The following is a 14,111-nucleotide window of genomic DNA, read 5'->3' as shown; positions in this document are numbered from 1 at the left end:
CTTAGGGCCAGGATTGGCACTGACAGTGGGAACAGCAATGGGACAGCAGCGCTGGGGCCCGGGGAGCAGAGGGTAAGGAGACGTTAATGTGTGCAGTCAGCTCCCATCTTGCACTCTGCGAGTGTGCTGGTATGAGTGGTTCTGACACCCTGAACATAAACCAGATGGCCCCTTTCTTACGCCATATCATGCAAAGAGATATTTGAATTAATTCATGTAGAAATCATGACAATTCTGTTGCTGTTGGAACTCAGTATAGCGGACAGGGTGGCAGGAGATTATGCTGAATTTTTAACTTATAAAATACTAGTGACAGATGTCACCGCCTGTTCTCCTTTGTTGTTTCTCGTCCTTTCTCCGTCCTCTAGGGCCCTCCTGCCCTTCTCCAGAGCTTCACCTCTGGGCTGCACAGCTTAAAATCTCATTTAAATACACTTCTGTGCAGAACTTTACACACCGTGTGTAAAGAAAGATCCACCAACCCCAGAAGTGCGTGCCTGAAACACAAACACGCCGGGGAAAAGGAGATTTCATTTTCCAGCGAACTCCACCTACAGCCCTTTAGAAATCCCATCCCCAATCAATGGGGGATCGATGGCCCGTGCAGGCAGCAGCGCCTTCCTGCCCTTTGCATCCCGGGCAGGTGGGGCCCGGGCCTGGAGCAATTCCAGCAGGAAAGGCGCCGTGCCCGGGGTGCTGCTGTGCTGTCCCTGCCTGTCGGACACTGCCAGCCCTGCCAGGGATGCGTTCACACCCGTGCAGCACCCGTGCAGCAGCGGCAGGTGCTGCAGCTCTGAGCTCAGCAGCCCTGGGTTGGCGCTGCTGGGAGACACCCCGCTGGCCCTGTCCTTGTCCCCTCTGGGACACCCCGCTGGCCCTGTCACCTTCTTGAACACCCTGCTGGCCCTGTCCCCCTCTGGAACACTCTGCTGGCCCTGTCCCCCTCTGGGACACTCCACTGTCCCTGTCCTTCCCTCAGACACCCCATTGTACCTGTCCCCCTTTGGGCAAATCATGCTGGCCCTGTCTCCGTCTGGAACACCCCACAGTCCCTGTCTCCTGTCTGGGGACACTCAACTGGCTCTGTCCCCCTCTGAGGACACTCCAGTGTCCCTGTCCCCTCTGGAACACCCCACAGTCCCTGTCCCCTTTGGAACACCCCACAGTCCCTGTCTCGGTCTGGGACACCCCACTGTACCTGTTCCCCTCTGGGGCACCCTACTGTCCTTGTCCCCCTCTCGGATACCTCACTGTCCCTCTGGGGACATCCCACTGTCACTGTCCCCCTCTGAGGACACCCCACAGTCCCTATCCCCTCTGGAACACCCCACTGTCCCTGTCCCCCTCCCTGAGGACATCCTGTTTTCCCTGTCTCGGTCCCTCCCTGGGGACACCCCACTGTCCCTGTCTCCCTCTCTCCTCTCCCTCTCAGCCTCTGAGCTGTGTGGCCCCCGTGCCTTTCAGCTCCCGAGCCCCGGGCAGGTCTGGATCAACCCCGGGCAGGGCAGGAGCAGCTCGGGCAGGGCTGGGGCCCCTCCGGCCGCACAAAGGCACCGAGGCTGGCACGGCTCCTTTCAGCAGCGCTGCGGGGCCCGGATCGCTGCTCCCGGAGGATGCCCAGGGCTGCTCCCGGTGCTGGCAGCGCTGCCGGGCCCTGCGGAGCCTCCGCGCCCCCTCCCCTCGGCTTCCCTTCCACCGGGGAACTTTCTCCTCCGCCCCCCATCCCCCTCGGAACCTGAATGAACACTTCTTTCAGTAATGGGTTTTTTCCACCTGGTTGAGTTGATGAAAGGTTTATGAGTTGACATTCAGTGCGAGGAGAACAAAGCGAGCGCGGGCTGTGCGTGCGCGGGGGCGGGGACGGGCGCGACAGAGCTGCTGAAAACTTTATTACAAACTGAGAGGCGCTGGGAGCCATAAATCACCGGCTGCTCCCTGCGAACCCCCGGGATGCTGCCACGGCACAGCACAGGCGACACAAGAACGGGCACCAGCGAGAGGCGCTGGGAGGAAGGAGGAGGAGGAGGAGGAGAGGATGAAGCTTGCTGAGCATCCATCCCTCACTGGTCCCACTTCCCTGTGCCAGACAGGGATGTTCGGACTCCCCACCTTAAATCCCAGGAAGGTTCGGGTTGGAAGGGACCTTAAATCCCATCACCTCCCGCAAGCCCGGCTTGCTCCAAGCCCCGTCCAGCCCGGCCTGGAAATCTGAGTTATGACCGGAACAGCTCCAAAGAAGTTTCCAGAGGCAGGAACTGCTGTGCAGGGCCAGCTCAGGGGGAAAATCAGCTTCAGGCAAGGAGCTGCCCCTCGGACAGAGCCCTGTCCCGGTTCCACCCGGGCTTGGCTCGGATTCCGCCTCTGCCCAGGTGAGAGCCGGCAGCTCCTGTTTACAGCACAGCCGAGCAGCAGCTTGCTGTGAGTGTTTAAAAACACCGCGCCCAAAACAAACAAACAAAAGGCTTTCAGCTGGTATTTGTTAGGAAACCAGCGTTAACAGGCTCACAGTTATGAAAAGCACCTTTAGCAACGCGAGCGGAATGATTTTTACTTTGCATTACAGAGAAGGGGAGAAAGAGCAGAGCTGCCGCCAGCTGAGCCTGCGAAACGAGCAGGAGGCGCGATGTCACAGCGGCTCTGGGCTCACACATGGCACTGCCACCGCCACACGCTGTCCCCAAAGCAGCCCGGCTGTCCCCAAAGCAGCCCGGCTGACCCCGGGAGCCTCGCACACCTTCGGCAGGTCGGGGCTGCTGCGAGGGAGCGAGAACACCTTCCCCACCCCTTCCCTACACCATCCCTGCACCATCCTTGCGTCTTCTCCACACCATCCCTACATCTTCCCTGCACCTTCTTTACAGCATCCCTACACCTTTCCTACACCATCCCTGCACCATCCCTACACCTTCCCCACCCCTTCCCTAAATCTTCCCTACATTTTCCCTGAACCTTCCCTACGGCATCCCTACAACATCCCTACACCCTCCCTGCACCTTCCCCACACCTTCCCTACACTATCCCTGCACCTTCCCTACACCATCCCTGCATCTGCTCCACACCTTATCTACACTATCCCTACACCTTCCCTGTACCTTCTCCTCATCTTCCCTGCACCATCTCTGCACCTTCCCTACACCATCCTTACACCTTCTTTACATCTTCCCCCCACCTTCTCCACACCATCCCAACACCTTCCCTGCACCTTCTCCACATCTTCCCTGTACCTTCCCTGCACATTCCCTGCACCATCCCTACACCATCCCTGCACCTTCCCTGTACTTTCTCCACACCTTCTCCACATCTTCCCTGCACCATCTCTGCACCTTCCCTACACCATCCTTTACACCTTCTCTACACCATCCCTACACCTTCTCTACACCATCCCTACACCTTCCCTGCACCATCCCCGCACCTTCCCTACACCATCCTTTACACCTTCTCTACACCATCCTTACACCATCCCTACACCTTCCCTGCACCTTCCCCGCGCCATCCCTCGCTCCACGGGAGCGCTCAGCCTCCTCCTGCTTCTGCGGCACGCTGGAAGCGCTCCGGTTCCTGCCTCCCCTCCCGGCAGCAGCCTCGGTTCTGCTCTAATTTAGGCTGTTAATTAGCAGTGCCCGCGGAGCCGGGAGGTTTCTGGGGCAGCAGGAGCGCTCTCCTGGTGAAGGGCTCCGTGTCGGGATGCGCAGCGCGGAGCGGCTCCAGCCGGCCCCGCCGCCCCCGGGGCAGCCTCTCCCGGCCACCCCGGGCGCTGCACAAACACGATTCTATTTTAAACTCCCGATCCGAGGCCACCGCTGCCTCTCGGAGTGCGGATGTCCTGGAAATGTCACGGCAGAGCAGTGTGCTCCGGAGATTAGAGCTGTTCCAGCTCGCAAATGGCACAGGACGGTCACAGATGTTACTGTAACCATGGGTCAGATGCACTTGTTGAATTGAATTTAGAAATAAATACCAAAAAACCAAAAAAAAATCAAGGAGAAGGGGCAAATTCTGGAAGACTCTGAGCAGCTGTGCCTCTGCTCAGGTTTTATCCTGGCTAAATAAATCTCCTTTTCCCCATAACACCAGCAGTCCTTACAAGCCTTGGAGAGATGACTTTAAATAACTGAATTCCTGGGCCAAATTATGCTTAATATTTCCAGCCTCGTTGTGTGTGGAGCAGTGGAAGAGTTAACAGCTGCTGTGCAGGGATCAGAGGGGTGGCTGCGAGGCTCAGAGAACTCTGCTCCAGCAGCACTGCCAACAATTCCAGAGCAGACTCACACCGTGGGATGCTGCCACTTTTATGCACCTCATTTGAGAGCTGCTGATTTGCAGATACTGAGACCTGAGCAGCTCTGACGTTTTTTACAAAACCAGGTGCTTTTAAGACATACCTTTAAAATCAAAATCCGTTTTAAATCACTGCTGAGAGCCTTGGCTGGTGTCTAATTGTGCTTCTGGGCACTGGCTCTGAGGAGCAGCCGAGCCCTGGCCTAGATCAGCAGGCAGTGACACGCATCCCTCACACTAATGGGCTGCTCCTGGCTGTGCTGGGGAGAGGCACAGCGAAGGGCTGGGCACAAGAGCCGAGATGAACTGAAAAAAAAACCCCAAAATAAAAGTCAGGTGTGACTGCAGCTCCAGCCCCAAAGCTCGGTGCTCATTGTTTGCTCCTTTTCTGGGCTCTGCACTCCTGAGCAGCTCTGGGGCTCTGCAGAAAGCCAGGAGCACACAGGCTGGGGTCTGGGGCTCTAAAAAAGCAAGGTACAGGCAGTCTGCAGTCTAGGGCTCTGCAGAAAGCAAGGTTTGGGCAGGCTGGAGTCTGGGGCTCTGTAGAAAGTGGGGTACACATAGGTTGGGTCTGGGGCTCTAAAAAAGCAAAGTACACACAGGTTGGGGTCTGGGGCTCTAAAAAAGCAATTTACACACAGGCTGGGGTCTGGAGCTCTAAAAAAGTAAGGTACAGGCAGGCTGCGTTCTGGGGCTCTAAAAAAGCAAAGTACACACAGGTTGGGGTCTGGGGCTCTAAAAAAGCAAGGTTTGGGCAGGCTGGAGTCTGGGGCTCTGTAGAAAGTGGGGTACACATAGGTTGGGTCTGGGGCTCTAAAAAAGCAAAGTACACACAGGCTGGGGTCTGGGGCTCTGCAGAAAGCAATTTACACACAGGCTGGGGTCTGGAGCTCTAAAAAAGTAAGGTACAGGCAGGCTGCGTTCTGGGGCTCTAAAAAAGCAAAGTACACACAGGCTGGGGTCTGGGGCTCTAAAAAAGCAAGGTACAGACAGTCTGGGGTCTGGGACTCTGTAGAAAGCAAAGTACAATAGGCTGAAGTCAGGCTCTAAAAAGGCAAGGCACACACAGGCTGGGGTCTGTGATCAGCCCCGAATTTGTGGGGTTTGAGCCAATCCTGTCCAGGCAGAGGAACCCGCTGCTGCTCAGGGTCTGTTGTGGTCTGAAGAAAGCCAGGCACAGGGAGGGACACAAATCCCCTGGAGATGGGAATTTTTCTGAAGCAAAAGCCTGGATTGAGCATGAGAGCCAAGCCCTGCTCTCCCAAGGCAAGCCCAGGCCTAGAGCTGGGCCCTGGGCTGGTGCTGGTGGCGCTTTCATCCTGCCCTGGCTCGGCTTCCAGGGATGACTTTGTTCTGTCAGATGTGGCTGCTAATTACGAGCCCTCCAAGTGCCATTAGTGGTTTAACTGGAGGGAAATGGAGCCATATAAACAGCACCGTCCTCTGTTTATGTTAAGCTGGATTTCCCTTTTGATATTTATTGAGGGAGACGTGGATTTGTTTGAAGATTCAGTTGAACTTGTTAAGATTTTACTGGAGGAAGGGATTCAGCCACTGGAATTGCCACGGGCAGCACGGGAGGAGCTTGGGCTGGGAGCAGGGCTGGGGCAGAGCTGCCAGCACACTGCAGGAGGGGTCACACAGGAGATTCTGGGGGTGCAGAGCCATGAAGGAAGGGCAACATCACCCCAGTGTTCTGAGGGCAGGCAGTTTCCAGGCTGGAGAGCTCAGCACTGGGCCTGTGTCACTGTCATATTTTCTGGAGAAATCTCTTTGCCCAGGATTTCTCTCCTGGGAAGCTGAGAAGCTTCAGAGAAAAAGGAAAACAATAATTATCTCATTTGCTTCTCCTGTGTTTTGCTCCTTTGGAATGAGGTTGGAAATTGTTTACCCACAGGTGATTGTTTCATTGGTTTCATGTGAATTGTTTTTACTTATTGGCCAAGCTGTGTCAGACTCTGGAGAGAGTCACGAGTTTTCATTATTACCTTTTTAGCCTTCTGTAAGTATCCTTTCTGTATTCTTTAGTATAGTTTAGTTTAGTATTCTTTAATATAATATAGATAATAAAATAATAAATTTGCCTTCTAAGAACATGGAATTCAGATTCATCATTCCTTTCTTCATCTGGGCGCCCCTCAAGACAAGAGGCCTGGGGCTGAGTTTTGTCTTGCAAGGCTGAAATATCACTTCAGTCTTAAATAGTTAAGAAATGACATAGTGGAGGAAGATCCTGCCCTCAGCCTTGCCCTGCTCTGTCCCACAGGGATGGAGTTTGGAAAGGCCCGTACACCAGTGAGGTTTCACCAAACCCAGCAGGAATGGCACACGGCCCATCCCAGCTCAGGGCATGTGGATTCAGGAGCTCCTCTGGGCTTGGTCCAGGCTCTGCAGCCCCACCAGAGAATCCTTTCTCTGTGGGGACAGCCCATCCTCCAGGCAGTGCTGGGTGGAAAGGAGCAGAGAAAAGGCCTGAAACGAGTCCCTGCTGCTCACTGTGCACTTCCACTGGTCACTGGCTTGGCTGCCTCCACCATAAAAAGCAAGACTTGAATATTTCTGATCCCCACAAGCGGGGTGAGGCGGCAGCAGGGGCTGGGGAAGGGAAAGCTGCAGCAGAACAGAAAGCAGCAGCCAGGGAGGAGCAGCCATCCCCATCTGCTGCTGCCTGCAGAGCTCCAGCCCAGCTCCTCCCGGGCAGCCCCTGCTCCCACAGAAAGCTGCAATTACTCACGGCTGACAGCTCAGCCCCACAAAGCCTGGCAAGTTCAAAGCTCTCCCCACCTGGTATTTCTCTTTTACAAGCTCCAAAGTGTAACTTTGGGAATGTTTGAAGCTTCCTTTCCCACACGCCCGGGCGTTGCTGTGCTCGCCTCCCTCTGCCCCGGCTTTCCTTGCCCTGGGTACAGCTGAGATCATTCCGATAAGGACAGAAGAGCTGCTCAGGATTGCTGCTCTGTTGCGTTTAAAAGAAGCCACACGGAATAAATTGGATCCCTGGGAGATTTTCAGCGTCCAAAAAAGCCACAGAACCCAAGGTTCTGCTCGCCAAGTGAAGGAGAGCACTGGAAGCAGCCCAGGCTGGTTCTGGGGGCTGCTCTGGTGGCCCTGCAGGGTGACAGAGAGGTGAGCCTGGAGATGGCACAGCTGCAGCCCAGAAGGTTGGTTCTGCCTGGCCAGCTCCTGCTCTGCTGCATTTCATTTCCCTCCAGGTGAATAAATGGAGTGAAACACTTTCCCTCACACTGCAGCCTGTGTACACGAGTGGCACTTCCCCTATCAGATTCCTGTACAAAAACCGCTGTCAGGCTATTAATAATCTGCAAAAACACCTTGAAACTTGACTCAATGAGGGCACATTGCAAATGGGCTCTAATGGCTTTTATTCCTCATCTCTGTCACCTCAGATCTAATCTGCCATTTTCTCATTTTTTATCCTCTCTGGTCCTCTCAAGAATCACCCAGCAGCTCTTCCCCCAGCTCAGGGGGGCTGTGAGGGGTCAGCAGGGGTTTGTGGGCAGGGAAGGCTCAGGGGTGTCAGGCAGAGCCTGGAACTGACCCTGGATCCTGATTTTTCCCTTTTTTTTTGGGGCCACCTCTGCATTTTTAGTGGAAACAAGGAAATCTCCACAGCCTCTGTGGCCGTGTGTGAGCTCCCAGCCCTCGTGCTGGGTTTGGGGTGGAACACTTGCCTGAAGAAGGCACAGGGAGGATCAGAGGCTGCTGAGATCCTTCTGCTCTGGAGGAAAGCAGAGGAGGAAAGGGGGAGCCACTGCAGGGCCTTACACAGCCTTGGGACCTGGTCAGACCTTAAACCTTCACATATGCAGAGTTCTCCGTTAGATATCACCACATCTTTTAATTAGATGGCATTCCTAGGTCTCTAATTACCTTTGGAGGGCTGGTCTCAGGAAGCCAGGGGGAAGGCAGGAGGCAGCTCCTGACAGAAGCTGCTCAGTGTGGGATTCTCAGAGAGGAGCCCCAAGTCCCTTTTCCCCTCAGCCACCTCAGCATCACAATCTGTTTAGGAGTTCCTTCTTTTCTGTTTCATTTGGTTATGCAAACATTAATTTAAGGAATATTTCTCAAGCCTCCTGTGGGAATCCAACCCAATTTCCAGAGACAAAGCACGTGCAGAAATGACTAACATTTCTCTTTGAGGAGGGGAGGAGATTTAAGGCTTTTGACTCAAGGTTTTTTTTCCCCCTCTTTCTCCTCTTTTCTTCTAAGTATCTCTTTATTCATCACTTTAATTACCTAATCGTAAATTTCTTTAGGGGGTTACTTAGAAGGAAAATTAGCATCAAAGCTTGGCAGTAAATTCAGGGGCTTTTGGAGCAGGTCCAAGCTGTTTCACCTGTGATTAATTAGAAGATTTTTTTTCTTTAAGTGCCAGAGGGCTGCTGAGGTCTTTAAGCAGTTACATGACTGCTGGCAGCTCAGGAATTATGATTGATGCTCCAGGCTGGCATTTAGGACTCCTGCTTCTCTTTGGTGCTTGCCTGGAGAAGGGAGGACACCCGAGCAGCTCCAGAGCTGGAACAAAGGCTGCCCACAGGAGGGAAGGCACTGGGACCAGTCACTGCTGCTGTTCCACAGGATCCAGGGGAGACACAGAGGGAAAGGAGCTCATCCTGCTCAGATTATGTCCCACAGAGTCACAATCTCAATTTATAGCAGCCTTCTCCTCTTTAAGGCTTTCTTTAAGCAATGGGCTGAGTCAAGGGTGAAAGTGAAAGGAAAACAGGACTGAAGCTTTGATCCCAGCCCTGAAACCTGTGAAAAAAGACTTAAAAATCCACTTCCCTTTCACAAAACACTAATATTCCTTTCTCCTTTCCCCAAAGGGCAAAGAATGAATCTCATAGTTGTTTTGTTTTGTTGTAGCAGAAAACCAGAGCCAAATTCCAGACTGGTCTGGCTCCTCCTTCTGGCTGGAAACAAAAATCCTGTTGTTCCACCAAAGGGGAAAAAATTAAAAAAACAAACCAAAGTTCTCCATGAAAGCTCCAGCAGAAGTCAGGAACATCAGGCAGCTGTAATCTCACCTCCCACCCTACTGGAGCAGGCACCAGGTGAGCTCTGCAGCCCAGGGCTGTGCCATGCATGTGCCAGGCAGAAATTCCTCCTGCATTTCTGCCCCAGCAATGCTCAGGGGGCTGAAGTGGCAGCTCCAGGGAGCGTCTGCAGGCACCCCCACACAGCCTCTCTCCCACACCTTTGCTTCTCACAGCTTGTGACAACAGAGATTATTCCTTGCTGGAAGAATGTGGCATTGTTGACATTAAAAAAAAAAGGCAAAACAGGCCTTTGCTTTGCTTGAACAGCACAGGCTCTCTTGATCAGCTGTCGGAGGTGCCTCAGCTGTACAAAGCATTTAAACCTGTCTAACATCAAAAAGTAAGGTAAGACAAGTCACTTTGATGCTCCAGAGCACATGCCTAACATGATTATTGCAGCATCTTCCTGGTGATAATAGAATTATGCAAAGGAGGCCTTGACCCATTAATGCTTTTACCTTTCTTAGGATTTCTCTGCCTGTTCCCTCCTTCCCCGGCAGCAGAAGTGCTGGCTCAGGCAGAGAGCTGAACAAAGGCTGCCAGGGCCAGGAGTCACCTGTGAACAGGTTTTGGTGTTTCTTGCAGTTTTCGTAGAGAAAAATGCCCTGGCACTGCACAAAATCTGCTTAATATGAGAACACAGAGGCCCAGGCACTTGTGGTTCTTCAAAGCAAGCAAACCACAAGGAAGGAAAAGGGATGTCACCCCCTCTGTGCCCTGCTGGGACAAAATTCCAGCTGGGAATGAGGGAAGGTCCAGCTGGTGACACTACAGAGACCCTGCAGGATCTCAGCGTGAGGGTCCTGGGTACTCAGAGGCTGCAAACCCTGCCCAGGCTGTTCCTTCTGAATTGTGAGCTCTGTGTTTACAGCTCCCTGTGCTGCTGGGGCTTGCTTGGCCAGGGGGTAAACAGAGCCCTGTGCACAAATCCTGACCCAAGTTTGCAGATCCAGATCTTTTGGGCCAGAAATGTCCCAGCAGGAGCTCAGCTGACTGCCTTGGCTGTGGCTCAGGCCTGCTAGGGGCTGGCAGGAGGAAGGCTGAGCACTTCCTCAGTGCTGTTTGCTCCAAGCGTGGTTCACCGAGTCCCGCTTGCAATCTGTCCTCAAGTGCAAAAGCACGAGGAGTTTGTTCCAGGGAGGATGAGTCCAACACAGGAACAGCCAGAGCTGGATCCAGCCCCAAACCTCCCCAGCACAGCCACGTTTCCATCTGCAGCTTTGGGCCAAGGCTCTGCTCCTGCTTCTCCCTCGTGTTGGGCTCCTGAATGCCCCGTGCTGAGCCAGTCCTGGCTGCTGCAGCTGTCAGGGATGCAGCTGTGTCCTGTGTCAGGTTTGGGATGGACAGGGACACCTCAGCCAGATGACAGGGACACCTCAGCCAGATGTGCTGGGATGAGATGGAGATGGAGACCTCAGCCAGATGTGCTGGGATGGAGATGGAGATGAAGATCTCAGCCAGTGCAGCAGAGCTGGGATGGAGATGGACGCCTCAGCCAGATGTGCTGGGATGAGATGGACATGGAAACCTCAGCCAGATGTGCAGGTTTGGATGGAGAACACCTCACACCTCAGCCAGATGTGCTGGGATGGACAGGGACACCTCAGCCAGATGTGCTGGGATGAGATGGAGATGGAGACCTCAGCCAGATGTGCTGGGATGGAGATGAAGATCTCAGCCAGCTGTGCAGAGCTGGGATGGAGATGGACGCCTCAGCCAGATGTGCTGGGATGAGATGGACATGGAAACCTCAGCCAGATGTGCAGGTTTGGATGGAGAACACCTCACACCTCACTCAGCTGGGTAGGTTTGGGATGAAGAACACCTCACACCTCAGCCAGCTGTGCAGGTTTGGGATGGAGGACACCTCAGCCAGATGTGCAGGTTTGGGATGGAGAACACTTCACAGCTCACCCAGATGTGCAGGGCTCTGCCTCTGCCACCCCCTGCTCTTTTATTTTTCCTCACCAGCCCAGCTCTGCCCATTCCCCAGGCAGGAAAGCTCCTGGAGCATCCCCTCCAAACAAAGCCTTGCTTCCCCCATTTTGCTGTCCAAACCAGAAAAAAGGACCAGCACCTTCTCCCTGAGCTTTGGGAATCTGTTAATTGGCTCCCCAGTAAAATTACAGCGCCTCTGCTGCCTGATAATGATTGTAAATGACAGGGACTATCAGGTTTACCTTGTGATGTCCCTGGGGAGCTTGCAGTTAGTTTAGTCTGAGCTCTGTGTCAGCTGTTTGGGTTCCTTTCTTCTCAGCATGTGGTATCTGGACTCAAGCTGCAGCCTTTCAAACCTAATTAGTGTTAGGGGAAAGAGAGGGAGAAAAAACACCAAACACCATCACTCTCCTCCCTCAGCTGACTCAGTAATGTACGGGCAGGGCCTGATTTATGGGACAAGTTCAGGATTATTTTTTTTTTTTGTTTGGGTTTTTTTCATGCTTATCAATCCAGTGTCTTTGGCTCAAGCTGCAAAAAACCTGAATTTTGGTTTCAACCACTGATGGCACGTGCAGAGTTCTCTGGAATGGTTTAATTTTTCTCAGGAATGGGTTACACACATTTCAAATGGAGCTAATTTGGCTCTGGAGCAGCTGTTCAATGTTTTGATTGCTCAGAATCTTTAAACCAAGACTAAACGTCTCTCTAGGAGAGCTGGAGCTGCACCATCACTGAAATCTTGACATGGGGAGAATCAGTGGCTGGAGCAGGTGAGAGAAGGCTCCCTCCACCTGGGAACTCTCTGAAATCCCACCAGCACTCTTCCATCTCTCCCTGAGGTTGCCACATTCTGAAAACATCTCTCTGTGTCCTTATCTCAGTCAGCATTTTTTTGGAAAAACTGACTGTGGTTCAAACTCAGATCGAAGGAACAACAAGGCCTGGAGTGCCTCTCTCTCCCTCTCTCCTTGTTTTTACTCTAAAGTTGGTTCCTCTGCCTGCAGTGCATCCAAGAACTTCTTTCCCAGCCTTCCTCCAAAACTCCCTTCCCCTGGAATGTTTCACCTGCATTTCCCTGAGCAGAGGGCGCCGAGCTGGGCGAGAAGGGTGTCAGTAAACCCCTTAGGCTGATCCCAAATCCTCTTACCAACATCTGCCCCATTGTTGGGCACAGGCCTGTAATGCTGTTAGAGTAATTCCCAGCCAGCTCTAGTGCAGGCTGATGCAGGAGGGATACAGCTGGGGGGAAGCTGCACTTTACATATTTAACAGAAGCGTGCTGAGCTCTTTAACATATCATTGCTGTACTTTTTGACATCAAAAGGATTGCATTTCCATACTTGGGTGAATTAATAGGATTTGCATGTCACCCTCATTCTGTACTTTCTTTGCCGAGTTACACTGCAGGAATTTGAAAAGGTGGGGAGGCTGTGGAGGTGTGCTCTGTGTGCGAGGAGGAACACACAGCTCTGGGGGGGTTTGAGGCCACTGTGAAGGAGCAGCGTGGCTGTGAGTGCCCAGAGATGATCCCTGGTTGCAGCTTCAGGCAGCAGCACTGCTGGGAACCCCTCTGCACACAGGGGCCAGGCCAAAATCTGCTCCCATCACCCAGCAGCTGCCCAGTCCCACCGGCCCTGAGCTGCTGCTGAGCTTCCAGAGCTGGTCCTGCAGGGCTCAGGATATACCAGGGCTGGATCAGGGAGAATTCAGGGCTAGATCAGGGAAAATTCAGGGCTGGATCAGGGGGAACCCAGGGCTCATTTGGGCTCAGGAACCCAGGGCTGGATGAGGAGGAACCCAGGGCTGGATCAGGAGGAACCCAGGGCTGGATCAGGAAGAATTCAGGGCTGGATGAGGAGGAATTCAGGGCTCGATCAGGGGGAACTCAGGGCTGGATCAGGGGAAATTCAGGGCTGGATGAGGAGGAAGTCAGGGCTGGATCAGGAGGAATTCAGAGCTGGATCAGGGGAAATTCAGGGCTGGATGAGGAGGAATTCAGGGCTCGTTTGGGCTCAGGAACCCAGGGCTGGATCAGGGAGAATTCGAGGCTGGATCAGGAGGAATTCAGGGCTGGATCAGGGGAAACTCAGGGCTGGATCAGGGGGAATTCAGGCTCATTTGGACTCAGGGATCCACAGCTGGATCAGGAGGAATTCAGGCTCATTTGGGTTCAAGAACCCAGGGTGGGATCAGAAGGAATTCAGGTCTCGTTTGGGCTCAGGAACCCAGGGCTGGATCAGGGGCAATTCAGGGCTGCCTGCAGGACCTGGACCACGGGGCTGTGCTCACTGAGATGCTCTCTGCAGACCCCAGGAGCTCTTGAAGCAGTTGGCAGTTCTGCTGCAGCCTTGAAGCGGAACACTTCACTCCCAGCTCACCTTGTGCCACCCAAACTCCTCTCTGGTCTGGTTTCAAGCCGAGCCAGCAGTACAGCTCCAAGTGTCCCGAGAAGTTCCCAGGGAGAGAGGAGGGGATTCTGGGCTGCTGGGGGTCCCTCCCTGCTGTCCCCTGTGCACAGCCCTTGTCCCTGGCGCTGCTGGGAGCAATACTGGATTTCTGCCTGGATTTCAGCCCGGAGTGCTGCCCATTCCTGGCAGGCTGGGGACAGAGCCTGAGGGACATTTGATGCTCTCAGGCGGGCCCTGCTCTGTCTGGAGCTGCTCCTGACAGCGGCAGTCGTTAATTACCCTGGGGCTGATTGACGTATCAGCGAGCAGCAGCAATGCAATGCTCTCCTTACACCGCAGCTTTCCCAGAGCAGCCTAAGGGACCTGACACCCTTGTCCTGGCAGTCATGCCCTGCTTGGTGTCTGTCCTGCTGCTGTGGCAGTG

Source organism: Passer montanus, unplaced genomic scaffold (genome assembly GCF_014805655.1).
Source record: "Passer montanus isolate IOZ18808 unplaced genomic scaffold, ASM1480565v1 scaffold101, whole genome shotgun sequence".
NCBI classification, from domain to species: domain Eukaryota; kingdom Metazoa; phylum Chordata; class Aves; order Passeriformes; family Passeridae; genus Passer; species Passer montanus.
The sequence above is the reverse complement of the archived record's forward strand: the minus strand, read 5'-3'. Positions refer to the sequence as shown.